The sequence below is a fragment of the Pelobates fuscus genome, chromosome 6 (assembly GCF_036172605.1).
Source record: "Pelobates fuscus isolate aPelFus1 chromosome 6, aPelFus1.pri, whole genome shotgun sequence".
Lineage (NCBI taxonomy): Eukaryota > Metazoa > Chordata > Amphibia > Anura > Pelobatidae > Pelobates > Pelobates fuscus.
In genome coordinates this window covers 284,581,820-284,600,979 of record NC_086322.1, presented here as the reverse complement: position 1 = coordinate 284,600,979, position 19,160 = coordinate 284,581,820, and positions in this window count along the sequence as shown.

Below are 19,160 nucleotides of genomic sequence, written 5' to 3'. Positions count from 1 at the left end.
ATGCTTTTTAAAATGCTACGCAAACACTTCTAGCAGACTTTCCCTTCAGTTATTTTTATAGCTCTTACTCCTTGCTAAACTTTGGGAATCTTGGATTAAACAAAACATATCGATCTTAAGCAGAAGACTAATAGGCAAGTTAAATCATATTAGTGAACAAAGGCCAAGCGTTGCATAGTAATAACACAGGGAGGGAAGGGAGGACTCGGCTCCATTCATATTATTTATTTATATTTTTCAAACATCGACTTTAAAATTTGTGGCTAAATCCTGTGAAAGCAGGTGTTGGAGATTGTTTCCCCTATGCCTCTATTTCTGATGCTAATGCACAAGGAGACAAAACACACTTTAAAACCATTGTCACACAAAATAAAGGTTTAACGAAATAGTTCAACTCAAAAACCCCTCCTTGGTGGGGTTTAGTCATAGGCGTGTGCAGCCTATTGCATTAGGATGTGCACCCTAAAGCACAAACATGCGCCGCGTGTATGTGTGTGTGTATATATATATATATATATATATATATATATATATATACACACACACACACTGCTGTGTGTGTGAGGGTGCTAGTATTGTGCTGTGTGCAGAGGCGGCTCTAGAATTTGAGGCCTTAGGCGAAACTCAAACATGAGGCCCCACTAACAAAAAAGAGTTGCAATACATGCACACTGTCACATATACACATTGATGCACAGTTTACCTGTGTATGTGTCTGACAGAGTATCTCTGTGTGTGTGTGAATGTATGTCTCTGTGAGCATGTTTGCGTTTTTGTATGGGGGGGTGATGGTGACGGGAGGTGAGAGGGAGAGGCGGGTGATGGTGAATGGGAGAGGGGGTGATGGTGACAGAGGGTTGAGGTGACACGGGACAGCCAATTTATACATAACATGGACACTGTCACACCCACCCTGGAACATGGAGACCCTCTGTGGGGGTCTGTGCATAAATACTGTGTATCTTGCCTACAATAAACAGTTCATTTTCACTCTTCACTAAGTCTCAACTAGTGTTTGGGTGATGTCACGATTGCCCTTTCTGCAAGTGACTATAATCACTGGCTGGCAGCTATAATAACACCAGGGCTGGGCACAACCAGGAAGGGGTGACCACAGGTGGTAGTACTCCAACCTTGAGAGGGCATACTACCACATCTGTTGGCAGTAATGGGATAGTCCCCTTCCTTGGAGCCAGAGTGGAACCAGCGGCGACTGGACAAGACCAAAGTGGCACTACAACTGGAACTCATGGGGGTGGACAACGCCAGCTCCGCCTCCTTGGTGCCCTTGTCGGCGTCCTCCGACAAAGAGTCATACATGCGAGATGTTAGGTCCCGGTTGACCCTGATGGGTCCAAACCCATCGCTGGAATTCGTATTTCAACAAGCCAACAAGCACCCCAGCGCTCAGAGACCCCCGCACTCCAACCACGTCACCCTCCTCGGCCAACACTTAGTCCCACCCCCGCACGCCAACCACAGCAACCCAAACCGGCTGAATTCGTGGGACCAGGGACCGAAGAGTCGTGGGTTACTCTGCATTAGGCAGACCGAGCCGCCTCTGCTGACAACTGCCAGCATCACTGCCAATGTGTGCTGGTAAACAGGCAAACTGCCCGGGGCCTCAGGGACACCGGTGCTACCCTGACTCTCATTGAACTAAATGTGGCAGGAAACGCAGAAAATTTGCAGAAGACTGTACGAGTAGCTGGAGGCGCCATCCACCGGTTTCCCACTGCCTGAGTGCATCTCGATTGGGGAGCCAGAGCCCATCACGTGGAAGAAGGCATTATGAGAAACTTGCCTGCTGAAGTCCAACTAGGGAATGATCTTGGTTTCAACCTCAGAAAATACAAGTTTAGACCACCCAGGTGTAGTATGTGAAAAATATATAAAAGGATAATTACTTCCCTTCGTTTGGTCAGGTATAACAAAAGGATTCCTCTCAATCCTCAATACACATAGAAACAAAGCAAGATATACCTATACCTAAAAAATACAAAAGAAAGTACGCTCATAGGGGATTAACGGTAATATAGTAAAATGCCCCTTATTAATATGTCACACTCACAGAGTTTAGGTTGTTTTCAAGCCCATCAAAGTATGTAGATTCTCATAGATTCCTCGAGATTGGAGAGGTGGACATTACATGCAAGAAATGAAAGATAGCATAGTATAGCTATCCACCGGTTTCCCACTGCCTGAGTGCATCTCGATTGGGGAGCCAGAGCCCATCACGTGGAAGAAGGCATTATGAGAAACTTGCCTGCTGAAGTCCAACTAGGGAATGATCTTGGTTTCAACCTCAACCTGTTACTACCCGACTACAAGCACGGATGGCCGAGACTGATTCGCACTCAGAGACACCCCAGGTGAGATTCTCAGACCCTACCCTGACCGTAGTCAAAACCCCGATGAGTTTGGGAGGGAAGTAGCGACTGACTCGCACTTGACAAGTACCGAGCCAAGCTGTGACCGGACAAGGAGGTCTGGAAGGTGACCGTTTTGTATGGGAACAAGGGCGACTGTACCAGCTCTCTAGAGTGCAGAATAGGAGGCTGCCCCCTCCCTAAAGCCTCAGCTGGTAATCATGTGGATTGGGCATGATATCCCCTTGGCAGGACACCTGGGGATATGACAAACGCTACAGTGGGTGACCCAAGGTTTCTTTTGGCCAGGGGTCTCCCAAGATGTTCAGCAGTATTGCCAGACATGTGATACCTTCTTACTCCCCCCTTCCTCTTTTTACTCCCCCCTCCCCCTCTTCTTACTCACCCCTCCCCCTCTTCTTACCCCCCTCCCCCTCTTCTTACCACCTTCCCCCTCTTCTTACTCCCCCCTCTTCTTACTCCCCCTCCCCCTCTTCTTACTCCCCCTTCCTCTTTTTACTCCCCCCTCCCCCTCTTCTTACCCCCTTCTTACTCCCCCTCCCTTCCTACTCCCCTCCCCCTCTTCTTACCCCTCCTTACTCCCCCTCTCTTCTTACCCCCCTTTCTCTCTTCTTACTCCCCCTCCCTCTCTTCTTACCCCCCCTCCCTCTCTCTTCTTACCCCCCCTTCCTCTCTTCTTACCCCCTCCCTCTCTTCTTACCACCCCTCCTTCTCTCTTCTTACCCCACCCCTCCCTCTCTCTTCTTACCCCCCTCTTCTTACCCCCCTCCCTCTCTCTTCTTACCCCCCCCTCTCTATTCTAACCCCCCCTCTCTCTTCTTACCCCCTCCCTTTCCTCTTCTTACCCCCTCCCTTTCTCTTCTTACCCCCTCCCTCTCTCTTCTTACGCCCCTCCCTCTCTCTTCTTACCCCCTCCCTTTCTCTTCTTACCCCACCCCCTTTCTCTTCTTACCCCCTCCCTCTTTCTTCTTACACCCCTCCCCCTCCCTCCCTCTCTGTTCTTACCCCCTCCCCTGTAGCGTGGCCGAGCTGCTCTCCGGTCCGCGGTGCCCGGCCGGAGTGATAGGAAGGGTAAGAAGAGAGAGGGGCGTAAGTCCGGGCCGGGTACAGGAAACAGAAACTCCTGTTCCGCGCGGAGTTTCTGTTTCCTGCACCCGGCCGGACTGACAGGAAGGTGCACACTCAGTGTGCACCTTCCTATCACTCCGGCCGGGCACCGTGGACCGGAGAGCAGCTCGGCCACGCTACAGGGGAGGGGAGGTGAGAAGCTGCAGCCGCCTGAGGCTCTTAAGAGAGCGCTCAGGCGGCTGCAGCATTTAACGGGGCGGCCGGCCCCCTCAGAGTGTGCCGCCGGGCCCCCCTGATGGCGGGCCCCCCTCCCGGCCGGGCCCTCGGACCATGTCCGAAGTGCCCGTCCGGTCAGTCCGCCCCTGGTTGATGCAGAGTCTGGTTTGAATCCATAAAGGGCATAAATCACCTAAACATTCCTAAATCACAATGGATATGGATTGACACCTGACATGACATATTGACACCTTGACATATGGATTGACACCTGTCCTCAGAGACCCTGATACACACTGACACAGAGCAGAATAGGGACTGTTCCCCCTACATAGGGTCACTTGGCAGGTATGGGATTGACACCTATCCTAAGGATCCCTGATACACACTGGACACAGAGCAGAATAGGACTGTTCCCCTACATAGGGTCACTTGGCAGATATGGATTGACACCTATCCTAAGGATCCCTGATACACACTGACACAGAGCAGAATAGGGACTGTTCCCCCTACATAGGGTTGATGTAGAATTATTAAAAATCTTTATTGAACTTGTATTGAATTATTGCACTAACTCCATTTTAACCTCATACTTGTGACACATCCTCCATTTTGTCCTCATGACCTGACTTCTCCATTTTAAAACTACATTTACATGACAGAATTTCCCAGCACATCTAACACAATGGACAAAGACTGTATTTTCTATAAAGACATGACTAACTCAGAAACTGCTGAATTTCCCCTAACTCGCAACATAGTATAATTTGAAGGCCATGAGAACACTGTAGTAATGAAATGTTCTATTCATAAGAGACCTTGCACCTGACCACAAGACCTGACATCACTGACTGTGTAAATGACGCTCAAGCCCCCCTTTCCACCGAGTAAACCTCATGCTTGGGAAGATGGCGCTTGAGCCCCTTGTCCCCACCCGTGTCCAAAACAATACCACCTCTCGGTGGGTGGACACGTAGCTAACCACTTAGTTTTTGAGCCAATTAATTATATTGATAGGTGGACACTAATCCAGACACTTAACAATTAATCCAATTAATGATGTGTATTTACTGATATCTTGATAATCAATGATGACGCAAAATGCCTCTTAAAAGGGCCTGCGAGCCCGCTTTTGCTTCACTTGCCAATAAATTTCCTCGAAGTTATTTTAACCTGAACTCCGTGTGTCAGACTGAATTACTTCAGCGTATATACGCAATTCAATTTTCTTTAATTTGGACAGGAACAGATAGACATTTAAACATTTTGGTTTACTGCTAAAAAGTACCATAACAACTTCACTTGGCAGATATGCATTGACACCAATCCTAAGGATCCCTGATACACACTGACACAGAGCAGAATAGGGACTGTTCCCCCTACATAGGGTCACTTGGCAGATATGCATTGACACCTGTCCTCAGCGACCAGGGCCGGTGCAAGGATTTTTGCCGCCCTAGGCAAAAAAGAATTTGCCCCCCCCCCTGTCCTGCCATATGGGCCAACGCCAGTCTTCACAATGTGTCTTTTATCTGAAAAGACAGTGTGTTTACATTAAAAAGCCTACAGGCACAGGCTATAGACACCAGAACCACTACATTATGCTGTAGTGCTTCTGGTGACTATAGTATCCATTTAATGTGAGGTAAATTAGAGATTAGTGCCACTAATAATATATTGAATTGCCTACTTACCACCAGATGAGGACAAGAGGCTGATGATGGGCTCAGTCTGGCTCCACAGGTCTGGTGTAGAAGAGGCTCTCTGGAGACTGTTTTTAACAGTGCTCACAACAATTAACGAACAGGAAGCAGCTCCATTTTTTAGGGCCGCTTACACAGCTCAAGGTCTGGGCCCCGAGGGGGCATACGCCTACAATGCCCACCCATAAATCCACCTACATGGCCCATCCATGAGTTGGGGATGTTTTATGTGTGCAATTTGTGTAAGGGATGTAGTGTGTTTATAGGGGATGTAGTGTGTGTTTGCGTGTAAGGAATGCATTGTATGTTTCTGGTGTGTGTGTGTGTGTGTGTGTGTAAGGGGTGCAAGGTTTGTTTCTGTGTATGTAATTAAATGCAGTGTGTGTCTGTAAGGGGTGCATTAATTATGTAAGAGAACGTAAGGGATGCATTGTGTATTTCGGGTGTGTCTGTGTGTGAGTAGGAATGCATTGTATGTTTCTGTGTGTGGGGGGGGGGGATGCATTGTGTATGTGTGTAGTGTAAAATAGAGGGTTTGTGGGGTAGGATAGGGACTGAGAGGGAAACAGCTCTTTATTTTTTTTTTAAGAAATTCATAGTGCTCTCCCCTCCGGTCAATTATTGATTTCCCCTTCCCTTCTGTCCCTCCGTGTTCTTCCCTTCTGTCACTTAGTGCTCTCCCTTGGCCCCCTGTCCCTCTGCAGTCCCCCCTTGGTGGTCTTATCACTCCCCCCTCCCACCCCCTTAGTGGTAATCTCCACCCCCCTTAGTGGTCCTTACCCTCCTCCCCTCTCCTTAGTAGTCCTCCCTCCTTACCCCCCTTTGGTGGTCCTTCCCCCCCTTAGTGGTCCTCCCTCTCCCAAACCCCTAGTGGACCTCCCCTCCTCCTCCCTCAGTGGTCCTTACCTCCCCACCCCCGTTCCCCCTGTGTTCCTTCACCCCCCTCCCCTAGTGGTCCTTACTTCCCCCTCCCATCCCCTAGTGGTCCTTACCCTCCCCTCACCTAGTGGTTCTTGCTCCCCCCTCCCCTACTGGTCCTTACCTTCCCCTCCCCTAGTGGTCCTTATCCTCCCCTCCCTCCCCCTAGTGGTCCTTATCCCCCCTCCCTCCCCTAGTGGTCCTTATCCCCCCTCCCTCCCCTAGTGGTCCTTATCCCCCCTCCCCTAGTGGTCCTTATCTCCCCCCCTCCCTCCCATAGTGGCCTTATCCCCCCTCCCTCCCCTAGTGGTCCATATCCCCCCTCCCTCCCATAGTGGTCCTTATAACCCCCTCCCTCCAATAGTGGTCCTTATCCCCCCTCCCTCCCCTAGTGGTCCTTATCCCCCCTCCCTCTCATAGTGGTCCTTAACCCCCCCCTCCCTTAGTGGTCCTTATCCCCCCTCCCTCCCATAGTGGTCCTTATACCCCCCTCCCTCCCATAGTGGTCCTTATACCCCCCTCCCTCCCCTATTGGTCCTTATCCCCCCTCCCCTAGTGGTCCTTATCCCCCCCTCCCTCACCTAGTGGTCCTTATCCCCCCCTGCCTCCCATAGTGGTCCTTATACCCCCCTCCCTCCCATAGTGGTCCTTATCCCCCCCTCCCTCCCTTAGTGGTCCTTATGCCCCCCCTCCCTCCCCTAGTGGTCCTTATACCCCCCTCCCTCCCCTAGTGGTCCTTATCCCCCCCGCTCCCTCCCCTAGTGGTCCTTATCCCCCCCCCGCTCCCTCCCCTAGTGGTCCTTACCCCCCCTCCCTCCCATAGTGGTCCTTATCTCCCCTCCCTCCAATAGCGGTCCTTATCCCCCCTCCCTCCCCTAGTGGTTCTTATCCCCCTTCCCATAGTGGTCTTTATACCCCCCTCCCTCCAATAGTGGTCCTTATCCCCCCTCCCTCCCCTAGTGGTCCTTATCCCCCCTCCCTCCCATAGTGGTCCTTATCCCCCCTCCCTCCCCTAGTGGTCCTTATCCCCCCTCCCTCCCATAGTGGTCCTTATAACCCCCTCCCTCCCATAGTGGTTCTTAACCCCCCTCCCTCCCTTAGTGGTCCTTATCCTCCCCTCCCTCCCATAGTGGTCCTTATACCCCCCTCCCTCCCAAAGTGGTCTTTATACCCCCCCTCCCTCCCCTAGTGGTCCTTATCCCCCCTCCCTCCCCATAGTGGTCCTTATACCCCCCTCCCTCCCATAGTGGTCCTTATACCCCCCTCCCTCCCTCCCCTAGTGGTCCTTATCCCCCCCGCGCCCTCCCCTAGTGGTGCTTACCCCCCCTCCCTCCCATAGTGGTCCTTATCTCCCCTCCCTCCCATAGCGGTCCTTATCCCCCCTCCCTCCCCTAGTGGTCCTTATCCCCCCTTCCCATAGTGGTCCTTATACCCCCCTCCCTCCAATAGTGGTCCTTATCCCCCTCCCTCCCATAGTGGTCCTTATCCCCCTCCCTCCCCTAGTGGTCCTTATCCCCCCTCCCTCCCATAGTGGTCCTTATAACCCCCTCCCTCCAATAGTGGTCCTTATCGCCCCCCCCTCCCATAGCGGTCCTTATCCCCCTCCCTCCCCTAGTGGTCCTTAACCCCCCTTCCCATAGTGGTCCTTATACCCCCTTCCCTCCAATAGTGGTCCTTATCCCCCCTCCCTCCCCTAGTGGCACTTATCCCCCCTCCCTCCCTTAGTGGTCCTTATCCCCCCTCCCTCCCATAGTGGTCCTTATACCCCCCTCCCTCCCTCCCCTAGTGGTCCTTACCCCCCCGCTCCCTCCCCCAGTGGTCCTTACCCCCCTCCCTCCCATAGTGGTCCTTATCTCCCCTCCCTCCCATAGCGGTCCTTATCCCCCCTCCCTCCCCTAGTGGTCCTTATCCCCCCTTCCCATAGTGGTCCTTATACCCCCTCCCTCCAATAGTGGTCCTTATCCCCCCTCCCTCCCATAGTGGTCCTTATCCCCCCTCCCTCCCCTAGTGGTCCTTATCCCCCCTCCCTCCCATAGTGGTCCTTATAACCCCCTCCCTCCAATAGTGGTCCTTATCCCCCCTCCCTCCCCTAGTGGTCCTTATACCCCCTCCCTCCCATAGTGGTCCTTAACCCCCCTCCCTCCCTTAGTGGTCCTTATCCCCCCTCCCTCCCATAGTGGTCCTTATAAGCCCCTCCCTCCCATAGTGGTCCTTATACCCCCCCTCCCTCCCCTAGTGGTCCTTATCCCCCCTCCCTCCCCTAGTGGTCCTTATCCCCCCCTCCCTCACCTAGTGGTACTTATCCCCCCCTGCCTCCCATAGTGGTCCTTATACCCCCCTCCCTCCCATAGTGGTTCATTATCCCCCCCTCCCTCCCTCCCTTAGTGGTCCTTATACCCCCCTCCCTCCCCTAGTGGTCCTTATCCCCCCTCCCTCCCCTAGTGGTCCTTATCCCCCCCCGCTCCCTCCCCTAGTGGTCCTTACCCCCCCTCCCTCCCATAGTGGTCCTTATCTCCCCCCTCCCTCCCATAGCGGTCCTTATCCCCCTCCCTCCCCTAGTGGTCCTTATCCCCCCTTCCCATAGTGGTCCTTATACCCCCCTCCCTCCAATAGTGGTCCTTATCCCCCTCCCTCCCCTAGTGGCACTTATCCCCCCTCCCTCCCCTAGTGGCACTTATCCCCCCTCCCTCCCTTAGTGGTCCTTATCCCTCCTCCCTCCCATAGTGGTCCTTATACCCCCCTCCCTCCCATAGTGGTCCTTATACCCCCCTCCCTCCCCTAGGGGTCCTTATCCCCCCTCCCTTCGCTAGTGGTCCTTATCCCCCCCTGCCTCCCATAGTGGTCCTTATACCCCCCTCCCTCCCATAGTTGTCCTTATCCCCCCCTCCCTCCCTCCCTTAGTGGTCCTTATACCCCCCCTCCCTCCCCTAGTGGTCCTTACCCCCTCCCTCCCCTAGTGGTCCTTACCCCCCCTCCCTCCCTAGTGGTCCTTATCCCCCCCTCCCTCCCATAGTGGTCCTTATCCCCCCCCTCCCTCCCATAGTGGTCCTTATCTCCCCCTCCCTCCCATTGTGGTCCTTATCCCCCCCTCCCTCCCATTGTGGTCCTTATCCCCCCTCCCCTAGTGGTCCTTATCCCCCCTCCCCTAGTGGTCCATATCCCCCCTCCCTCCCATAGTGGTCCTTATAACCCCCTCCCTCCAATAGTGGTCCTTATCCCCCCTCCCTCCCCTAGTGGTCCTTATCCCCCCTCCCTCTCATAGTGGTCCTTAACCCCCCCCCTCCCTTAGTGGTCCTTATCCCCCCTCCCTCCCATAGTGGTCCTTATACCCCCCTCCCTCCCATAGTGGTCCTTATACCCCCCTCCCTCCCCTATTGGTCCTTATCCCCCCTCCCCTAGTGGTCCTTATCCCCCCTCCCTCACCTAGTGGTCCTTATCCCCCCCTGCCTCCCATAGTGGTCCTTATACCCCCCTCCCTCCCATAGTGGTCCTTATCCCCCCCTCCCTCCCTCCCTTAGTGGTCCTTATGCCCCCCCTCCCTCCCCTAGTGGTCCTTATACCCCCCTCCCTCCCCTAGTGGTCCTTATCCCCCCCGCTCCCTCCCCTAGTGGTCCTTATCCCCCCCCCCGCTCCCTCCCCTAGTGGTCCTTACCCCCCCTCCCTCCCATAGTGGTCCTTATCTCCCCTCCCTCCCATAGCGGTCCTTATCCCCCCTTCCTCCCCTAGTGGTTCTTATCCCCCCTTCCCATAGTGGTCCTTATACCCCCCTCCCTCCAATAGTGGTCCTTATCCCCCCTCCCTCCCCTAGTGGTCCTTATCCCCCCTCCCTCCCATAGTGGTCCTTATCCCCCCTCCCTCCCCTAGTGGTCCTTATCCCCCCTCCCTCCCATAGTGGTCCTTATAACCCCCTCCCTCCCATAGTGGTCCTTAACCCCCCTCCCTCCCTTAGTGGTCCTTATCCCCCCCTCCCTCCCATAGTGGTCCTTATACCCCCCTCCCTCCCAAAGTGGTCTTTATACCCCCCCTCCTTCCCCTAGTGGTCCTTATCCCCCCTCCCTCCCCATAGTGGTCCTTATAACCCCCCTCCATCCCATAGTGGTCCTTATACCCCCCTCCCTCCCTCCCCTAGTGGTCCTTATCCCCCCCGCTCCCTCCCCTAGTGGTCCTTATCCCCCCTCCCTCCCATAGTGGTCCTTATCTCCCCTCCCTCCCATAGCGGTCCTTATCCCCCCTCCCTCCCCTAGTGGTCCTTATCCCCCCTTCCCATAGTGGTCCTTATGCCCCCCTCCCTCCAATAGTGGTCCTTATCCCCCCTCCCTCCCATAGTGGTCCTTATCCCCCCTCCCTCCCCTAGTGGTCCTTATCCCCCCTCCCTCCCATAGTGGTCCTTATAACCCCCTCCCTCCAATAGTGGTCCTTATCCCCCCTCCCTCCCCTAGTGGTCCTTAACCCCCCTCCCTCCCATAGTGGTCCTTAACCCCCCTCCCTCCCTTAGTGGTCCTTATCCCCCCCTCCCTCCCATAGTGGTCCTTATACCCCCCTCCCTCCCATAGTGGTCCTTATACCCCCCCTCCCTCCCCTAGTGGTCCTTATCCCCCCTCCCTCCCCTAGTGGTCCTTATGCCCCCCTCCCTCACCTAGTGGTACTTATCCCCCCCTGCCTCCCATAGTTGTCCTTATACCCCCCTCCCTCCCATAGTGGTACTTATCCCCCCCTGCCTCCCATAGTGGTCCTTATACCCCCCTCCCTCCCATAGTGGTCCTTATCCCCCCTCCCTCCCTCCCTTAGTGGTCCTTATACCCCCCCTCCCTCCCCTAGTGGTCCTTATCCCCCCTCCCTCCCCTAGTGGTCCTTATCCCCCCGCTCCCTCCCCTAGTGGTCCTTACCCCCCCCTCCCTCCCATAGTGGTCCTTATCGCCCCCCCTCCCATAGCGGTCCTTATCCCCCTCCCTCCCCTAGTGGTCCTTATCCCCCCTTCCCATAGTGGTCCTTATACCCCCTTCCCTCCAATAGTGGTCCTTATCCCCCCTCCCCTAGTGGCACTTATCCCCCCTCCCTCCCTTAGTGGTCCTTATCCCCCTCCCTCCCATAGTGGTCCTTATACCCCCCTCCCTCCCATAGTGGTCCTTATACCCCCCTCCCTCCCTCCCCTAGTGGTCCTTACCCCCCCCCGCTCCCTCCCCCAGTGGTCCTTACCCCCTCCCTCCCATAGTGGTCCTTATCTCCCCTCCCTCCCATAGCGGTCCTTATCCCCCCTCCCTCCCCTAGTGGTCCTTATCCCCCCTTCCCATAGTGGTCCTTATACCCCCCTCCCTCCAATAGTGGTCCTTATCCCCCCTCCCCCCCATAGTGGTCCTTATCCCCCCTCCCTCCCTCCCCTAGTGGTCCTTATCCCCCCTCCCTCCCATAGTGGTCCTTATACCCCCCTCCCTCCAATAGTGGTCCTTATCCCCCTCCCTCCCCTAGTGGTCCTTATCCCCCCCTCCCATAGTGGTCCTTAACCCCCCTCCCTCCCTTAGTGGTCCTTATCCCCCCCTCCCTCCCATAGTGGTCCTTATACCCCCCTCCCTCCCATAGTGGTCCTTATACCCCCCCTCCCTCCCCTAGTGGTCCTTATCCCCCCTCCCTCCCCTAGTGGTCCTTATCCCCCCCTCCCTCACCTAGTGGTACTTATCCCCCCCTGCCTCCCATAGTGGTCCTTATACCCCCCTCCCTCCCATAGTGGTCCTTATCCCCCCTCCCTCCCTCCCTTAGTGGTCCTTATACCCCCCCTCCCTCCCCTAGTGGTCCTTATCCCCCCCCTCCCTCCCCTAGTGGTCCTTATCCCCCCCCCGCTCCCTCCCCTAGTGGTCCTTACCCCCCCTCCCTCCCATAGTGGTCCTTATCTCCCCCCCTCCCTCCCATAGCGGTCCTTATCCCCCCTCCCTCCCCTAGTGGTCCTTATCCCCCCTTCCCATAGTGGTCCTTATACCCCCCTCCCTCCAATAGTGGTCCTTATCCCCCTCCCTCCCCTAGTGGCACTTATCCCCCCTCCCTCCCCTAGTGGCACTTATCCCCCCTCCCTCCCCTAGTGGCACTTATCCCCCCTCCCTCCCATAGTGGTCCTTATCTCCCCCCTCCCTCCCATTGTGGTCCTTATCCCCCCCTGCCTCCCATAGTGGTCCTTATACCCCCCTCCCTCCCATAGTTGTCCTTATCCCCCCCTCCCTCCCTCCCTTAGTGGTCCTTATACCCCCCCTCCCTCCCCTAGTGGTCCTTACCCCCCTCCCTCCCCTAGTTGTCCTTACCCCCCTCCCTCCCCTAGTGGTCCTTATCCCCCCCCCTCCCTCCCCTAGTGGTCCTTATCCCCCCTTCCCATAGTGGTCCTTATACCCCCTTCCCTCCAATAGTGGTCCTTATCCCCCCTCCCCTAGTGGCACTTATCCCCCCTCCCTCCCTTAGTGGTCCTTATCCCCCTCCCTCCCATAGTGGTCCTTATACCCCCCTCCCTCCCATAGTGGTCCTTATACCCCCCTCCCTCCCTCCCCTAGTGGTCCTTACCCCCCCCCCGCTCCCTCCCCCAGTGGTCCTTACCCCCCTCCCTCCCATAGTGGTCCTTATCTCCCCTCCCTCCCATAGCGGTCCTTATCCCCCCTCCCTCCCCTAGTGGTCCTTATCCCCCCTTCCCATAGTGGTCCTTATACCCCCCTCCCTCCAATAGTGGTCCTTATCCCCCCTCCCCCCCATAGTGGTCCTTATCCCCCCTCCCTCCCCTAGTGGTCCTTATCCCCCCTCCCTCCCATAGTGGTCCTTATACCCCCCTCCCTCCAATAGTGGTCCTTATCCCCCTCCCTCCCCTAGTGGTCCTTATCCCCCCCTCCCATAGTGGTCCTTAACCCCCCTCCCTCCCTTAGTGGTCCTTATCCCCCCCTCCCTCCCATAGTGGTCCTTATACCCCCCTCCCTCCCATAGTGGTCCTTATACCCCCCCTCCCTCCCCTAGTGGTCCTTATCCCCCCTCCCTCCCCTAGTGGTCCTTATCCCCCCCTCCCTCACCTAGTGGTACTTATCCCCCCCTGCCTCCCATAGTGGTCCTTATACCCCCCTCCCTCCCATAGTGGTCCTTATCCCCCCTCCCTCCCTCCCTTAGTGGTCCTTATACCCCCCCTCCCTCCCCTAGTGGTCCTTATCCCCCCCTCCCTCCCCTAGTGGTCCTTATCCCCCCCCGCTCCCTCCCCTAGTGGTCCTTACCCCCCCCTCCCTCCCATAGTGGTCCTTATCTCCCCCCCTCCCTCCCATAGCGGTCCTTATCCCCCCTCCCTCCCCTAGTGGTCCTTATCCCCCCTTCCCATAGTGGTCCTTATACCCCCCTCCCTCCAATAGTGGTCCTTATCCCCCTCCCTCCCCTAGTGGCACTTATCCCCCCTCCCTCCCCTAGTGGCACTTATCCCCCCTCCCTCCCCTAGTGGCACTTATCCCCCCTCCCTCCCATAGTGGTCCTTATCTCCCCCCTCCCTCCCATTGTGGTCCTTATCCCCCCCTGCCTCCCATAGTGGTCCTTATACCCCCCTCCCTCCCATAGTTGTCCTTATCCCCCCCTCCCTCCCTCCCTTAGTGGTCCTTATACCCCCCCTCCCTCCCCTAGTGGTCCTTACCCCCCTCCCTCCCCTAGTTGTCCTTACCCCCCTCCCTCCCCTAGTGGTCCTTATCCCCCCCCCCTCCCTCCCCTAGTGGTCCTTATCCCCCCTTCCCATAGTGGTCCTTATACCCCCTTCCCTCCAATAGTGGTCCTTATCCCCCCTCCCCTAGTGGCACTTATCCCCCCTCCCTCCCTTAGTGGTCCTTATCCCCCTCCCTCCCATAGTGGTCCTTATACCCCCCTCCCTCCCATAGTGGTCCTTATACCCCCCTCCCTCCCTCCCCTAGTGGTCCTTACCCCCCCCCGCTCCCATAGTGGTCCTTATCCCCCCCCCTCCCTCCCATAGTGGTCCTTATCTCCCCCCTCCCTCCCATTGTGGTCCTTATCCCCCCTCCCTCCCATAGTGGTCCTTACCCTCCCTTCCCTCCCCTGGTGGTCCTTACCCTCCCTTCCCTCCCCTGGTGGTCCTTACCCTCCCCTCCTGCCCATGTAGCGCGGCCGGGCGGCGCGGAACGCGGGACAGGAACCTCTGTTTCCTGTACCCGGCCGCCGGCGGAATGACAGGAAGCGCTCACCGCGCCGCCCGCCCACGCTACATGGAGAGACCGGCAGGAGGGAGCGCTCTGTGCTTCCCTCCTGCCGGTCACTCAAACCCAGCCGCCCTCCATGCAGCAGTGCTGCGCCGCCTGAGGCTTGTAAAAGCGCTCAGGCGGCGCAGCATGAGGAGCGACAGCGGGCACAGAGATCCGGCGCCCCCTGCTAATTTGCGCCCTAGGCGACTGCCTAGGTCGCCTTACAGGTGGCGCCGGCCCTGTCAGGGACCCTGATACACACTGACACAGAGCAGAATATGGAATATTCACTAAATGAAAAACATTCCTACTGTCCTCCCCCCCAGCCCCCACCCCTGCACGGTGGGTGGGGGCCATAAATCACAATGGGGGGACCTACTGTCCTCCCGCCCCCACCAATGAGCGGTGGGTGGGGGCCATAAAAATAATGAGGGGCGGACCTACTGTATGATGTTGTATCGATCAGGTAGTGTAAGGGTTATGCCCGATTCACAGTGACAGACCAAACTCCCCGTTTAACGCACCGCAAACAACCGCAAACAGTCCATTTGCACAACCGCAAACTCCCCATTTGCACAAGGTTGGATACCAAGCTAGCCATGTCCGTTCCTTGTCCTCACTGATGTCATTGAAGGTCTCTTACTCCACCCAGCCACGTACAACACCAAGGGTCCCTGAAAGTATGCTAATAAACTGAAAAAAGAAACAATCTCCCAAGAAGGAGATATAAAACTGGCATAGGAAAAGGTTAGACAACTATAATAAAGTGATACCTACAAATCCTAGTGAGCATAGGTGTATAATAGAGGGAGAAAGGGAAAGCAGAATAATGCTTCCTAATACCGTGGTTAGTACCCTTTGTTAAAGTAAATGGAGTAATGGACAAAAGTCTTTATTGGATCATTTATAAATAACAAAGGGATACTATACTCATTCCCCTATAGTGGCTAATTGTGTAATAATGGTAATACTATTACCTATTATATAATATTGGCAGGGGCAAGGAAATTCCCTCAAAATAGATGGGTATAGGCAGAGAGTATGGAGACCGGAGTGATAAAGTGTCAATAAGGTGATATAAAGTTAAATATATCACAGACACACATCCACCCTTTCTCTTAGCTAGTTTCCAGAAATGCTGGATAGGTAGAAGGGCTATAAAGACTCAGAGAGGTCTAAGAATAATCCTCTAAACTAGCCCTAATCTCCTTAACCCCTTAAGGACACATGACATGTGTGACATGTCATGATTCCCTTTTATTCCAGAAGTTTGGTCCTTAAGGGGTTAAACATCAAGGGTGTTCTAAGCTGATTTCCCATCACAGATGCTGGCTAGGAATAACACTGTGCAAGACAAAGAGTGGGTCTAAGTGCCCATAGTGCAGTAAAGTGTCCTAGTGAAGTGAAAAAGAGAATAACGAGCTGGCGCCCAAGAGAATAACGAGAGCTGGCGCCCTATCAGGGGACGTGTATATGGCATCGATTTTAGGAACCGGGAGATGGAAAAAGATGCTTGGTCGGTCCTCCTACTTCAAATTTGGGGCACTGCGCGTGCAATCTAATGTGCCACCAGATAGGAGTGGTGTGTTAAGTAGTACTATTCCTATCAGTTTAATCCCTGTTATGTGCCTTTTTTTTGGTTTGGTTTTTGAAGCCACAGTGCAGCACCAGAGGCCCGAAAAATTAGGTATGTACACATGCCTGAAAAAATAGGTATTGTTGCAGCCTCTGCTGTAGCAGCGGCCATAAAAATTGATGTTTGTTTCCCAGGGAGAAAGTGCCCTAAAACATTGCGGCTTGAACCCTAGTTGGTGGCGGATAAGTCACACAAGTCAAACGGCATTCAGAGCTAAAATACAGCAGCGTGTGAACCATTTGTAGCCAAAGGCAGCTCATCTCATCAGGCCTTTTTTAGTCGAATGTATCTTCCACTGTCAGTCCCTTCGGGATCCATCCCTCATTCATCTTAATAAAGGTGAGGTAATCTAGACTTTTTTGACCTAGGCGACTTCTCTTCTCAGTGACAATACCTCCTGCTGCACTGAAGGTCCTTTCTGACAGGACATTTGAAGCAGGGCAGACCAGAAGTTCTATCGCAAATTGGGATAGCTCAGGCCACAGGTCAAGCCTGCACACCCAGTAGTCAAAGGGTTCATCGCTCCTCAGAGTGTCGATATCTGCAGTTAAGGCGGGGTAGTCTGCTACCTGTCGGCGAGTCGTTCTCTGAGGTTGGATCCTAAAGGGCTGTGGTGATGCGTAGGACTTAAAAAGCTCCGCATGTCCTCCATCAACAACACGTCTTTAAAGCGTCCTGTCCTTGCCGGCGTGGTCGTGGGAGGAGGAGGATGACTTTCACCTCTTCCCCTGTTAGATTCCCGTTGTGCTGTGCCATCACCCTTATACGCTGTGTAAAGAATACTTTTTAATTTATTTTGCAAATGCTGCATCCTTTCCGACTTGTTGTAATTCGGTAACATTTCCGCCACTTTCTGCTTATACCGGGGGTCTAGTAGCGTGGACAACCAGTACAAGTCGTTCTCCTTCAGCCTTTTTATACGAGGGTCCCTCAACAGGCACGACAGCATTAAAGACCCAATTTGCTGTTTCTGGTGGTGATGGTGACCACAACTCTTCCTCTTCCTCTTCACGCTCATCTACGGCCTAATCCAGCACTCTTCGCAGGGCACGCTCCAGGAAGAAAACAAATGGTATGATGTCGCTGATGGCGCCTTCGGTGCGACTGATTAGGTTTGTCACCTCCTCAAAAGGACGCATGAGCCTACAGGCATTGGGCATGAGCGTCCAGTAACGTGGCAAAAAAATTCCCAGCTTCCCAGAGGCTGTCATACAAATATTCATTAAAGGCTTTTTCTTGTTGGAGCAGGCGGTCGAACATTAGCAGTGTTGAATTCCAACGTGTTGGGCTGTCGCAAATCAAGCGCCTCACTGGCATGTTGTTTCACCGCTGGATATCTGCAAAGTGCGCCATGGCCATGTAGGAATGCCTGAAATGGGCACACACCTTCCTGGCCTGCTTCAGGACGTCCTGTAAGCCTGTGTACTTATGCACAAAGCGTTGTACGATCAGATTACACACATGTGCCATGCACGGCACATGTGTCAACTTGCCCAACTTCAATGCCGCCAACAAATTTGTTCCGTTGTCACAAACCACTTTGCCGATATCCAGTTGCTGCGGAGTCAGCCACTTTTCCACCTGTGTGTTCAGGGCGGACAGGAGTGCTTGTCCGGTGTGACTCTCTGCTTTCAAGCAAGTCAAACACAAGACGGCGTGACACTGCCGTATCCGGGATGTGGAATAGTACCTGGGGAGCTGGGGGGGTGCCGTTGATGTGGAGCAAGACGCAGCAGCAGAAGAGGACTCAGCCGAGGAGGTTATGGAAGAGGATGGAGTAGGAGGAGTAGAGGAGGTGGCAGCAGGCCTGCGGTGTCGGTGGCGGTGTCACCAACTCCTCTGCAGAGCCACGCATTCCATGCTTGGCAGCCATCCGCCTTTTTACCCAATGCGCAGTGTAGGTAATATACCTGCCCTGACCATGCTTTGCAGACCAGGTATCAGTGGTCAGATGGACCCTTGCCCCAACACTGTGTGCCAGACATGCCATTACTTCCTTTTGCACAATCGAGTACAGGTTGGGGATTGCCTTTTGTGAAAAGAAATTTTGTCCGGGTACCTTCCACTGCAGTGTCCCAATAGCTACAAATTTTTTGAACGCCTCAGACTCCACCAGCTTGTATGGTAAAAGCTGGCAGGCTAATAGTTCAGACAAGCCAGCTGTCAGACCCTGAGCAAGGGGGTGACTTTCTGACATTGGCTTCTTACGCTCAAACATGTCCTTGACAGACACCTGACTGTGGGCAAATGAGCGGGAACTGCTCAAGGCGAGAGACGGAGTGGCGGATGGTTGAGAGGGGGCAAGGAGGACAGCAGTGGTTGACGATGCTGGACCAGGAGGAGGATGGCGGCTTTGAGTTTGTGTGCTGCTTGTACTCATGTGTTGATCCCATAGGCGTTTGTGATGTGCGATCATGTGCCTACGCAAAGCAGTTGTACCTAGGTGGGTGTTGGACTTCCCACGACTCAGTTTCTTTTGGCACAGGTTGCAAATGGCATCGCTGTTGTCAGAGGCAGACACACAAAAAAATGCCACACTGCTGAGCTCTGCAATGACGGCATTCTGGTGGTGGACACAGCATGCGTTGATTGGCGTGCTGTCGGGCTGACCCCGGGTGCCGATGCATGCTGTCTGACTGTGCCACTAGCTCCTTGCGACGACCTCCCCCTGCTTCCAACTCGTCTCCTCCTCCTCCTCTCTGTCTCCCCATCTGAACTTTCGCCCTGTTCTTCTTCTTGCCGAGCGGGCACCCACGTGACATCCATGGACGCATCGTCATCATCAACCGCTTCACTTGTATCTGACAACTCAGCAAAGGAAGCAGCAGCAGGTACAACATCATCATCATCACACCGTAAGTCTATGTGTGTAATGCTGCCTGCCTGAGACATATCCCTGTTATCTACATCCTCTGGCAATAATGGTTGCGCATCACTCATTTCTTCAAACGGATGTGTAAATAACTCCTCTGACATACCAAGTGAAGCGGCTGTGGTGCTAGTTTTGGTGGTGGCGGCAGGCGGGTGAGTGGTATCTTGA